The sequence below is a fragment of the Schistocerca cancellata genome, chromosome 2 (genome assembly GCF_023864275.1).
Source record: "Schistocerca cancellata isolate TAMUIC-IGC-003103 chromosome 2, iqSchCanc2.1, whole genome shotgun sequence".
Lineage (NCBI taxonomy): Eukaryota > Metazoa > Arthropoda > Insecta > Orthoptera > Acrididae > Schistocerca > Schistocerca cancellata.
The window spans coordinates 776,633,486-776,645,035 of record NC_064627.1 but is presented as its reverse complement, the minus strand read 5'-3'; the positions used below and the strand labels follow the sequence as shown (position 1 = coordinate 776,645,035).

Below are 11,550 nucleotides of genomic sequence, written 5' to 3'. Positions count from 1 at the left end.
AGCACCCAGATTCTCTGAAATTTCATAAAATAGGAACTTTTCTTTTACCTGTAAGTGAAGAATGAAAATGCTACCGAGTGTGTAGTGTACCTAACAAAAGAAGAAACTATTCCCAAGCTGAAGAATGGTAGAGCGCTACTAGGCGTAATTCTACTGATACGCTTTTGAGTTCCTCCGAATTCTGCGCCAGTAATAAGCAGAACTACGGATCAACGTGGATTTCAAACCATAGCGCAGCTTGCCATTTTTCACTTACGCAAAGCATTGATAGAGATGAAAAGACCGACAAGTGACCTTTGACCGACAGAGAACTGAACTCTGAAGATTTCAATTCGGAGTGTGAAACTTAGCCAGCGAACAACTTTCTAAGTTTGTGTGCGATGCTTACAAGTCATGCCTTTTACGTTATTGGGGGGTACACATGAAATGTAGTTTATGGTACGTGGTAGGTTGAATAAGCCAAAGTTTTCACCTTTGGATTTATGTCGTACCCTATGTGCTCTAAAAGTTGTGCTATGTTATCAAAAATTTCTCTGCACACTTGTTATCCTCTTCCGTGCCCCTCGCCCCCCCCCCCAAAGACATGTGATAATCACTGGTCTAAGTATTCTCACAATCTGTTGAAATTCACCACCTATATCCATTTCATTTCTATCATTTTTCTGCAGGCCTACAGCGGATTTCAGTTTCATCTAATATATATTATTCCATCTCTCTCACTGAACATTCCTAGTCTGTATAGCTCTAAATGTAATTAGATGAAATTTTGTTCGCATTTTATCTGAATAAGCATTGTAAACTTTTTCATTTATTTTACATTCTGTTTCAACATACTCGTAGTTCATCACAGAGTGTCTACCACAGGCAACAGTAATTCTCTATTACTCTCTAAAACTACTGCCTTTCATTTTCATGCTTATATCTTCACTTTAATCCTTACACATCACCATATTGCGGACCACCACAACAGGCTAGTATTTAGTGTTACATAACTAACTTTAAAAGATATGCAGCACGACTCTGTACAGGATACGCTAGTAGAATAATTTAATTTCACTCATTAACAAAATAAAACTAATTTTAGAAATTACATAAAATTGGCACATGTTTACACCGAGTAATAAATGTAGAATATCTGCCATCTGCTTTTTCCATTGGGACTCTGTGTTTCTATACGACTTTTTTTTATAACGAAACTTGTCATAGCTCTGTAAACCTGTATCATTAGAATATTTAGTGTTCCCCCTTCTACCCCGTTACTAGCCATGTCATATACACAAAGCGTCTACAACAGCTTACCATCGCGAAGACAAGAGACTCGAATTGTGTGTTCTCTGAAGACGATATTTCAGCAGAATATTGACACCCCGATGAGGCTCTTTCCCCTATTTTGCATAAATCTGTAGATATGGTCTTGGAACCAATTTAAAATAACCTGCATGACAATTGTAAATATATACATTTAATTATTTCTCTTATAACTAAGGAATACTTTGACTGTACGTCTGCCTGCTTCAAATTAGTCGATTATCGTATGCCAGATGTCTGAGATAATATTTTTGGTATCTATTTCATTAATAACTCAGTCTCCCAGTATATCCAAATGGCTCAAATGGCTCTGAGCACTATGGGACTCAACATCTTAGGTCATAAGTCCCCTAGAACTTAGAACTACTTAAACCTAACTAACCTAAGGACAGCACACAACACACACCCATGCCCGAGGCAGGATTCGAACCTGCGACCGTAGCAGTCCCGCGGTTCCGGACTGCAGCGCCAGAACCGCTAGACCACCGCGGCCGGCTCCCAGTATATCCCCTGCAGTAGTAAACTTCGGTATCCTCAGCTATATAATTTGAAGCTTATAACAAAATCTAAAAGATAAACACCAGCAATCATCAATCTGAGTATCATTAGTGCTCTTCGAAAGGCACCTATGCTATTCGATAAGCGTCTTCTGTGCTTTTCTGACGTCTATGGTAGGTTTTAGCACGGTGGAGAACTGAATTATGATGAGTGAATAATGTGAAAAGATTGTAGACAAGAATCTACCGACGCTAGTAAGCTATTACGATGCAGCCTTATGATTTAAGACGTGAACTAAAATATTGTCTGCCTATTAGGATTAGTCCACTCACATGTTTTAACGCAGATGTACTTATGCTCGGGATGTGTGTCACGAAGCTTAAACGCTCATCGAGATACATGCTGTCAATGTCTGACTTGTTTCTGCCTTTGCTCTTGTAAGGCCTTGCAGATGGAGTGTAAAAAAGAGATCCGTCAGCACCATCTGACACAGATTGCCACATACGCGACATAATATGGATTTAAATGATAAAACAATTCACAGTAAAAAAAAAAAAAAAGCACTCCGTCTTCAGGCCACGAGTGGCCTACCGGGACCATCCGACCGCCGTGCCATCCTCATTGGAGGATGCGGATAGGAGGGGCATGGGGTCAGCACACCGCTCTCCCAGTCGTTATGATGGTATTCTTGACCGAAGCCGCTACTATTCGGTCGAGTAGCTCCTCAATTGGCATCACGAGGCTGAGTGCACCCCGAAAAATGGCAACAGCGCATGGCGGCCTGGATGGTCACCCATCCAAGTGCCGACCACGCCCGACAGCGCTTAACTTCGGTGATCTCACGGGAACCGGTGTAGCCACCGCGGCAAGGCCGTTGCTAATTCACAGTACCTTAACGGAATACATTTAAGTGAAAAAAAGCAGATATATTGTTTTCCTCAAGGGTACGAGTTGGGCAAAAAGTAGTGGCAACACGGTTGTAATTCATACAAGACTTTGTTGACAGACGTTCACCGTGTTACATGGCCTCTATACAGTTACCCTGTATCTCGATCACAATCTCCCACAGAGCTGGAAGGCGGCGCACATCGTCTCGGATGCATTTCTGTCGATGTCTCGCAGGAACCGCCATATTGCACGGATGATTTCGTCTCTTGTGTTGTAGTGTGTGACACGAAGAGGTGCCTCCATTTTGACCTACAGTACGTAATCGCATGGACTCATATCGGGTGAATACGGTAGATGTTCTGTTATCTCACACCCCCATGTACGAAGTAGCTTCTGCACAGAGTTCGCCATGGGGCAGCGTGCATTGTCATGGAGGATGATGAGATGCAGTGCCATAAGGAAACATTGTTGTGGGCTCTGACATGTACCACTTCAGTCTTGATCCATGCACGTTGTTCGTGTTTCTTAAGCATACTGATAGGGCGCCTCAACTGGCTTCCCACACTTTCAGACCGTACATCCAGCAACCGACCCAAACGCAGCCGTCGCCGCTCACTGCACTAGGAGAGGTCCATTAATTACGTGAGCTCAAAATGGGCTAGGGGGGGGGGAGGGCTTCCGGCAAAATCTCACCAAATCACGTTTGAAAGGGGGGGGGGGAGGGGCAATGAGAAGCTCACGTCAACATTTTGATTCAGAGAATATACATTCCTATAAACGATAAAATTTTGTTTTATAAAATTAATCCCGAGCATGGACAGTATTAAAGTCGCCACCAGCCTTTATGGCCTCTCTGAACTGAACCGAATGCTTCACAGATGTGCATGCTAGGGGGCCCCCAATTTGAAACAAGTGTCGCACAAGTGTTAGATTTTACTCGAGGAGTTCACTGCCGGGACGGTCGAAATCGCAGCGTGATATTCTGCAACGCATATAAAGCCGCTGTTATTGTGTTCAGTATGAATTTGTATCGGAACTTTTATAATGTGTATCTTAAGTGGCAGGCCGACAAGTAGAAACACACGTCCGAGGAAGAAGTTAATCGTTTGTAGAAGGAAGCTAAGCTGATATTCACCGACAAATTGCACAACACGGATCATTTGAGGCCAGTGAATACATCCTGTGCTCAGATCTAAAGTCACTGAGTGGCTACTTTCGCAAATGGAGACTGCAGCAAAACCCGAACAAGACGGGAGTATCATGCATCCACCTTTTCAAACACTCAGCAAGAACTTTGAAGGGAAATACCTTAAGCATAACAACAGCTCCAAATAAGTAGGAGCTACAATGGACACGACACTCTCTTACAAAAAGCACCTGGCAAGGACTGCAGGCAAAATGAGGACAATAAACGACAACAACCATAAATCGTGCGCTACTTAGGGCTCCACAGCAGACACACTCCGCACATCAGCAAGTGGACTTGTCTATTTAGTCGCAGAATACTGGGCTCCAGTATGTATTAATACCCCTTACACAAACTGAATTGATATGATATTAAAGGACACCCTGCGCATCATAATGGGCACAATGGAATCTACCCTTACCATATAGCTGCCAACCCTGAGCCATATACCACCACCAGAGATACGGCGAAAAAGATGCTCTGCTCGGAGAATGCAGCAAGGTAATTAATAACGCCGGCTTTAGTGGCCGAGCGGTTCTAGGCGCTACAGTCTGGAACCGCGCGACCCCTACCGTCGCAGGTTCGAATCCTGCCTCGGGCATGGATGTGTGTGATGTCCTTAGGTTAATTAGGTTTAAGTAGTTCTAAGTTCTAGGGGACTGATGACCTCAGAAGTTAAGTCCTATAGTGCTCAGAGCCATCTGAACCATTAATTAATAACCCTCAGTTACCCATACATAATGATACAGCTGACCTGCATCGCAAAAGACTTAAATCGAGAAAACGACCGCTACTCTCTGCGAAAAAGATGACGACCTCCAACTTTGACATCTACAGTCGCTAGAAACAACGCTGGCGAAAACACTGTCCAACAAAATGCCAAAGCTTCGTACTAAATTAGAAGCTGCCCAGCTTCAGTCAGTCACGCAAAGTGTGGCCAACTGTAAATCGCATACGCATTGGCCACGGAAGAAGTGCTGACGCCCTCTACAAATGGGGAACGATACCAACTGGTGACTAGGGTACTGAAAAAGAAACAGTCCAGCACATAGTAGAAGAATGCCCCGTTCGAGTTTACAAGGGGTCCTTCATCGGCTTCCTAGCTGCAACAGAGGAGGCTATCGATTACATGCAGTGTCTGGATGTCAGCTTGTAATTAATTTGTGTACAAAGCGCATAAGTATAGCGATGTATGCCATGTGATGAATAAATAAATCTTACTACTAGTCGGCTCCTTAACTTCTTTTCTTGTACGTTACTGTTTATCTTTCAAGAAGTCCACTTGAGGCCAATAATAACTCTTTAACGTTCACAGAGTTTTAAGTAGACGAAACAGAAAGTACGTTGAATTCAATTACAAGTAGTTCCCTTTCCATACTCAGCCATGTACTGCTGCCGCTCGTGTCAGGAACTCTCTGCAGCTCCCCCTTCATTTTCAGCCTTGAATTGCTCCTCAAATCCTTTCCCCATTTCCACTCCACTCTCACCCCCTGCGACGATGTCGTTCCGCCTTCTGACAGTCCTGTCGTGCCGAATATTCATAATGTTCATTTACATGATAATAGGAAACGCAAGGACGCAGGAGGTGAAATCCATGCTGATTTTTTAATGGTATAATGGCGCCAAAGAGCAGCATAAATTCGAGGACACTCGACGAGTTGGACTCTGAAAGGAAAAGACAACCATGTATTATGATTCAGCAGCAGTAGGAGCAAGTTTCGAAGCGAGAAAAGGCGCTCGAACGATATCAATCAATGCTTCCAGCACATCTAGAGTAAAAACGATAATGTATTTAACAATGAGATGAAAACATAAAAGAAACTGTGAATAAATCTTAAAATTTGATAAATAAGTAATACAAAGACGAAATAATGTAGGAAAAAACAGCACAGAAGCGCACAACAGTGGATGAAAGGACAACACTGATAATTGTCATTGCAGATTTTCCCTTTAAAAACAATTTATTTCGTGGTAGCCCTAACACAAACTGTCTTTGTTGCGAATTGAGAAACCTGGCAGTGCTATGACATTATACACAAGTAAAGCTAAAGCTCAAATAACTTACGGGAATGCAGCAGTGTGATATCTTCGACAACCGCCGATATTTCGACAGGTGCACACTCTGTTATGTTCAATGCAGTTTCTATGGTATATAACAACACGGAGATCCTGAAATATACTTAAAACTACTGGAATAGTTTTATTAAGGAAACTATTTAAATTAAATTAGCAAATGCCTTAAAAATCGAGACGGAGGTTTTGCTTAAATTGTGTGTGGGATCCTACTCTCTACCTGGTCAAACAACAGAGGGACGGAGTTAATGGTACCTCATCCGTTGGTTATTAGTATTTACTATCGATAACTTGACACGTTGGTCATCTTTGATTCCATAATGGCGCTAGTATTTACTGTGTGTGTGTGTGTGTGTGTGTGTGTGTGTTTGTGTGTGTGCGTGCGCGCGCGCGTTATTTTCCGCGTGTGCTCTGAATACTGAGGTTTCAAATTTCCTTGTCTAGCTCACTGTTTTTGTGCCTTGAAAATGACAGGTTGTGCACCGGTCGAAATGTCGACGATTGTAGAAGATGACACCTGGTTGCTTTCCCGCAAGTTATTCGAACATTTTATACGTCGAGAGAAACAGAAGTTTCATAGATGTAGAGCTGTCATCAGATCCTGTAGGGTGCTTTGAAATTTGGAAATTTGTGGTGAGGTCTTATTCCAAACTGCTGAAGTCATCGGTACCTAAGCTTACACACTACTAGCTCTAACTTAAACTAACTTACGCTAAGGACAACACACACACCCATGCCCGAGGAAGGACTCGAACCTACGACGGGGTGAGCCGCGCGAACTGTGGCGTGACGCCCTAGTCTGCGCGGCTAACCCGCGGGGCTATGTTGATTTGAACACCACGGTTCTTTGACGGGCATGGTCGTATTGGGACTGGCACACCGTTGTCGTCTCCGACTTTTGAGCTAATGTACCCAGGCAGTTTTAGAGTTTTGGATGGACTTACAGTTTAATATGGACACCTAATTACGATGAAAACCGAGCGAGATGGCGCAGTCGTTGGCACGCTGGAATCGCATTTGAGAGGACGGCGTTCAAACTCACATAAAGCCATCCTGATTCAGGTTTTCCATGATTTCCCTAAATCGCTTCAGGCAAATGCCGGGATGGTTCCTTTGAAAGGGCACAGTCAATTTCCTTCGCCATTCTTCTCTAAACCGATGGGTCTGATGACTTCGCTGTTTGGTCCCCTCCCTCAAATCAACCAACCACGATGAAATAAGGCATTTCAACATTAGTAAAAGAAATTGCTAGAAGTGAAAGAACTGATAGGTGACAGATAAAGAATATAGTCATGACAGAGGCTCGAACCTGACACTCTTGTATCCGTAAATTTGCATCTTACCAGTGAGCCAAATAAAACTGTACATTGTTTTTCCGAAAGAACAGACACCACAGATGTATGTAGTAATATCTACGAGCACAGACGGCTCATGGTAATTTCAGTGCGGACGGACACGACAAGTGAACTCATGCGGCTTTAAGCCAAAAGCTATGAGCGGAAGGGTTAATAGACAGTAGACGCTAGTAGTGTGTGCCAAGTTGAGAGTTCGTGTTGGAAGGGAAGCGTGTCTGTACAGCAGAGGCAATTAAGACGACCGCTCGCGCAGAGCGGGAAATCAGAGCTCGAGTCCCGGCGAGGCACAGCTTTTCAGTTGTCACCGTTGAATTTATTTCAGCGCCCAATTGCGGCCGATGTCTTCCTTTCTCTTAAAATCATAGGATTTGTCGAAGACGCTAGGTAGAATACGGTCTGAACTGGAAAAGACATTCCGTGTGTTAGAACTGAAAATGTTAGAGTGTGAGTTCCACTCTCCTGCGCTGGCTGGGCGAAGGAGGGATAGTGATTCGCTATAAATCTGAAAAGTAATATAAACAGAGAATGCGGTAACAGTGTCCAGTGCCAAGATATTCACTTGTCACGACGTTTCTTCTACCACTAATGGGCTTGTTAAACAATACTGACAGACATTGTCATTGGGCAGTTTTAGCAAATTAACTAGTTGTTGACGACTGTAGCAATTATTACTGCTTCCGGGTGTTCGCTCCCTTAGCAGAGTGGTCAGCGCGTCTAAGTGCCATGCAGCGGGCCAGCGCTCGGTTCCCTGCCGGGTCGGAGATTTTCCCCGCTCGGAGACTGGGTTGTGTTGTGCTCATCATCATCACCGTCGGCACGAAAGTCGCCCAGTGTGGCACCCACTGAGAAAACTTCCCCAGATGGGGACTCTCGACCATCAGTACCACATGTTCGTTTCATTTCTCACCTTCGGGTAAAACAAAGCTACCCGTTAGTCTGAATTTGCGCTTTGAGAGACAATCAGGGAAGCTGGAAATATTATATTCGAAAGAGATAATGTTTAGATGCCATAGTTTCTTTTAATTTGACCATCTTCAGCGTATTTATCAAGTTTAGACAAAATGAATTTTTTCATTACGCGAGATGCCAATACTGCCGCTTCTTCACTGAATGTGCGTCCGTAAATGGGTAGACACTACACTTGACGGTAAACGACAGGTTCTTGTGCCTTTTCCCAGTGAGAACTTGGATTTTCAAGTAATTATGTCGGGAGATTCACATCTTGCCTGTTTTGTATAACTTAAGAATGGAAAATTATGTTGCTGCGATTTTGCACCGAAATCTGAGGGGAGAGATCTGTTAAGCGGTAATGCTAATAACACCCATTTAAATAACGCGCAACATTTTGGCTCACGTCGGTAATTGTTACTTTACAGTCGTGTATTCAGAGACGTAGTTGATAGACACTTATGACCCAAAACATTAAGACCATTTGATTAACAGCGTGTTGATACACATACGGAGAGTAATAGCAGCCATTCTACATGGCATGGATTGCCTAAGTCCTACGTTGGTTTCCGGAGGTATGTGGCAACAGATGTCTACGCACAGGCCAAGCACCTGGCTGGTGGGCGCGCAGCTGGCGTCCTTCATGTGTTCCATTAGTTTCAGATCAGGCGAATTTGTTGGCTAGTACACCAAGGTGACTTCACGATCATGCTCCTCAATACACTGTAGCACGATTACGGCATCCTGCAAAGACGTGGGAAGCTACACGTGTCGTAATAACGCTCACGTAGTCCATAGCTATTACGGTACCTTAGATTACTACCACAGATCGCATAACAGTCCAGGTTGAGGTCCCCCTTAGCACGATACTGAGTCCAGCGACCTGTATCCGAGACGCGGTGCAAATCTCGAGCATCTCTTCACCTGGATGATGGCGTACCGGGACAATAACATGATTAATCTGATAAGGTGGCATGTTTACATTGATCTCCGGTCCAGTCTCGATGACCCCGTGCTTACCGCAGTCATAAATGACGTGACATTGGATCGACACGGAAGGAGGTAGGGGGGTCGTCTGCTGCGGAAACCCATGTTCAACAATGTGCCTGCTCCAGCAACCATAGATAGCTGCCTACCCTGCTTTACAGCGAACAGCCGCCCAGATTCGCCTTTTCCGAGATGGTCGGTCGCAGGCGACGGGCCGTAACGAGCTGCCCTTTGTCAGAGTCGCTTTTGTCAGTGGATCTCCCCATCTGCGGGCCGTATAGTCGCTAGAATAATCCCCGATTCCTCTTCGCTCCTTGTGTGCCCGTAAAATCAATCCAGTCTCGCAGTACCAGTGGTCAAAATGGTTTGGCTCATCCGTACATATAAAAATGTTATCATTACCAGGAAGAGAAACGCCTAAAATCAATGGGAAATGCTTAAAGAGCACAATTAAAGGTCGTAAATAGTCGTCCATTAACACCAATTGGTTATAATTAAAGTACAGCAGTGCAGCGACTCACGAAGGCTCAGGGAGGACTGTAATTATAGTATGTCAGCGAAATTTGGTAAATATTCTAATGCCTCAATGCGGAACCGATTTACGCTGGAAAAAAATTAGTTCCACTTTTGGCCACTGGGTGCAATCTGGCGCTGTGAATGCAAGAAAGACGGTTAGATATATTTCCATGTGTAATGGATTAGGAAAGATACGTAGGCAGGAAAGGTCAAACAAGAGAGAAAGGCATAATGTTGATTTTATAATTAACCGCAGCCTACACGGTTTGTTCAGCACGAGCACAGGAGACGTCGACGACATGCTGCCTGCATCCGTAAAACGATGAGATCGACTGTTGCTCACAGCAGATCCAGTAAAATCTGAGCAACGTTTTCCTGTATACTGGCCTTCATATCAGGTAGAGACCGAAAGTGCCCCTGGTAAACGTGCTCTTTCAGATATCCCCAGATCCAAAAGTCACATGGAGTCGGATCAGGTGATCTTGCATGCCATGCATCTGAGAAAAGTCTGGAGGTAACACGTTTGTGTGATGTTGCATTAAGCAGGTCTCTCACTGGGCGGGGGATATTAGGTGTTGCCTCACGTTGCATGTAAACAATGGTTGCCACACAGGTACACTCTTGCGAAGCAGGAATCACATGCTGCACAAGGAGGTATCGATGACGTGCAGACCACGCCGTAGGCTAGACATGCCCTCTGGCTATGTTCTCTTCAAAGAATAACGGACCGAGAATCAAAGTGCTTATGAATCTACACCACACAGTTGCATATGGCGAGTATAACGGCTCTTCATGCACAACATGCGCTTTAACAATACCCCAGATTCGGCAGTTCTGTGTACTCACTGCACCCTACAGTGTAAAATGTACCTAGTCACTCCACAGAATATTGCCCAGCCACGTGTCATCAACTTCGAACCGTGTCAGAAACCGAAGAGCAAATTCAGAATGTTGTTGCGGATCATGAGGTTTCAGTCACAACACCGTCTGGGTCCTGTACGGGTACCAGCGTAATATAGACCGCAAAACTTTCCACACTGTTGGCCTCGGGATGGATAACTCTCGTGACACTGCACGAGCTCTAACACTACGCAGAGCTGCATCGTCAGTTCAGGGCCGTTTCTAGGTGTTTTGCTGTCCTAGACGAGAATTGAGAACGATGCCCTTTCTTTTTTACTATTTTCTAAAAACCAAAATTAAACTCCTTCCGAACAGGTCATGGAGGCCCAACGGTACCGACCGGCCGCCGTGTCATCCTAAGCCCATAGGCATCACTGGACGCGGATATGGAGGGGCATATGGTCAGCACACCGCTCTCCCTGCCGTATGTCAGTTTCGGACACCGGAGCCGCTACTTCTCAATCAAGTAGCTCATCAGTTTGCCTCACAAGGGCTGAGTGCATCTCGCTTGCCAACAGCGCTCGGCAGACCGGATGGTCACCCATCCAAGTGCTAGCCCAGTCCGACAGCGTGTAACTTTGGTGAACTGACGGGAACCGGTGTTTCCACTGCGGCAAGGCCGTTGGCCTTTTTACTATCCTCTGTCTCCCGAAAATCTCTCCCTCGCTACCACCACCAGCATCCAATGGCACAGCAATGCAAATATCCTATAATAATTTAATCATTAAACTAAGGTGACCAGATGCCCTCGTTGTCTTGGGACAATCCTTAATTTTCGTGTTTGTCCTCAATTCCTATAAAACTGATTGAGGACAACAATTCTAAGAAAATGTGACTCATCGACGAAAGAAGTAGCTTACAAAACGCTTGTTCGTCCGATTCTTGAGTATT

General features: G+C 44.6%; 2 pseudogenes; both read right to left on the bottom strand.

Moving 5' to 3' along the window:
- Window positions 1-2,567: 2,567 nt before the first annotated feature.
- On the bottom strand, window positions 2,568-2,685 carry LOC126163694 (5S ribosomal RNA; annotated as a pseudogene).
- An 8,483-nt stretch (window positions 2,686-11,168) lies between these two features.
- On the bottom strand, window positions 11,169-11,286 carry LOC126163692 (5S ribosomal RNA; annotated as a pseudogene).
- Window positions 11,287-11,550: the final 264 nt, after the last annotated feature.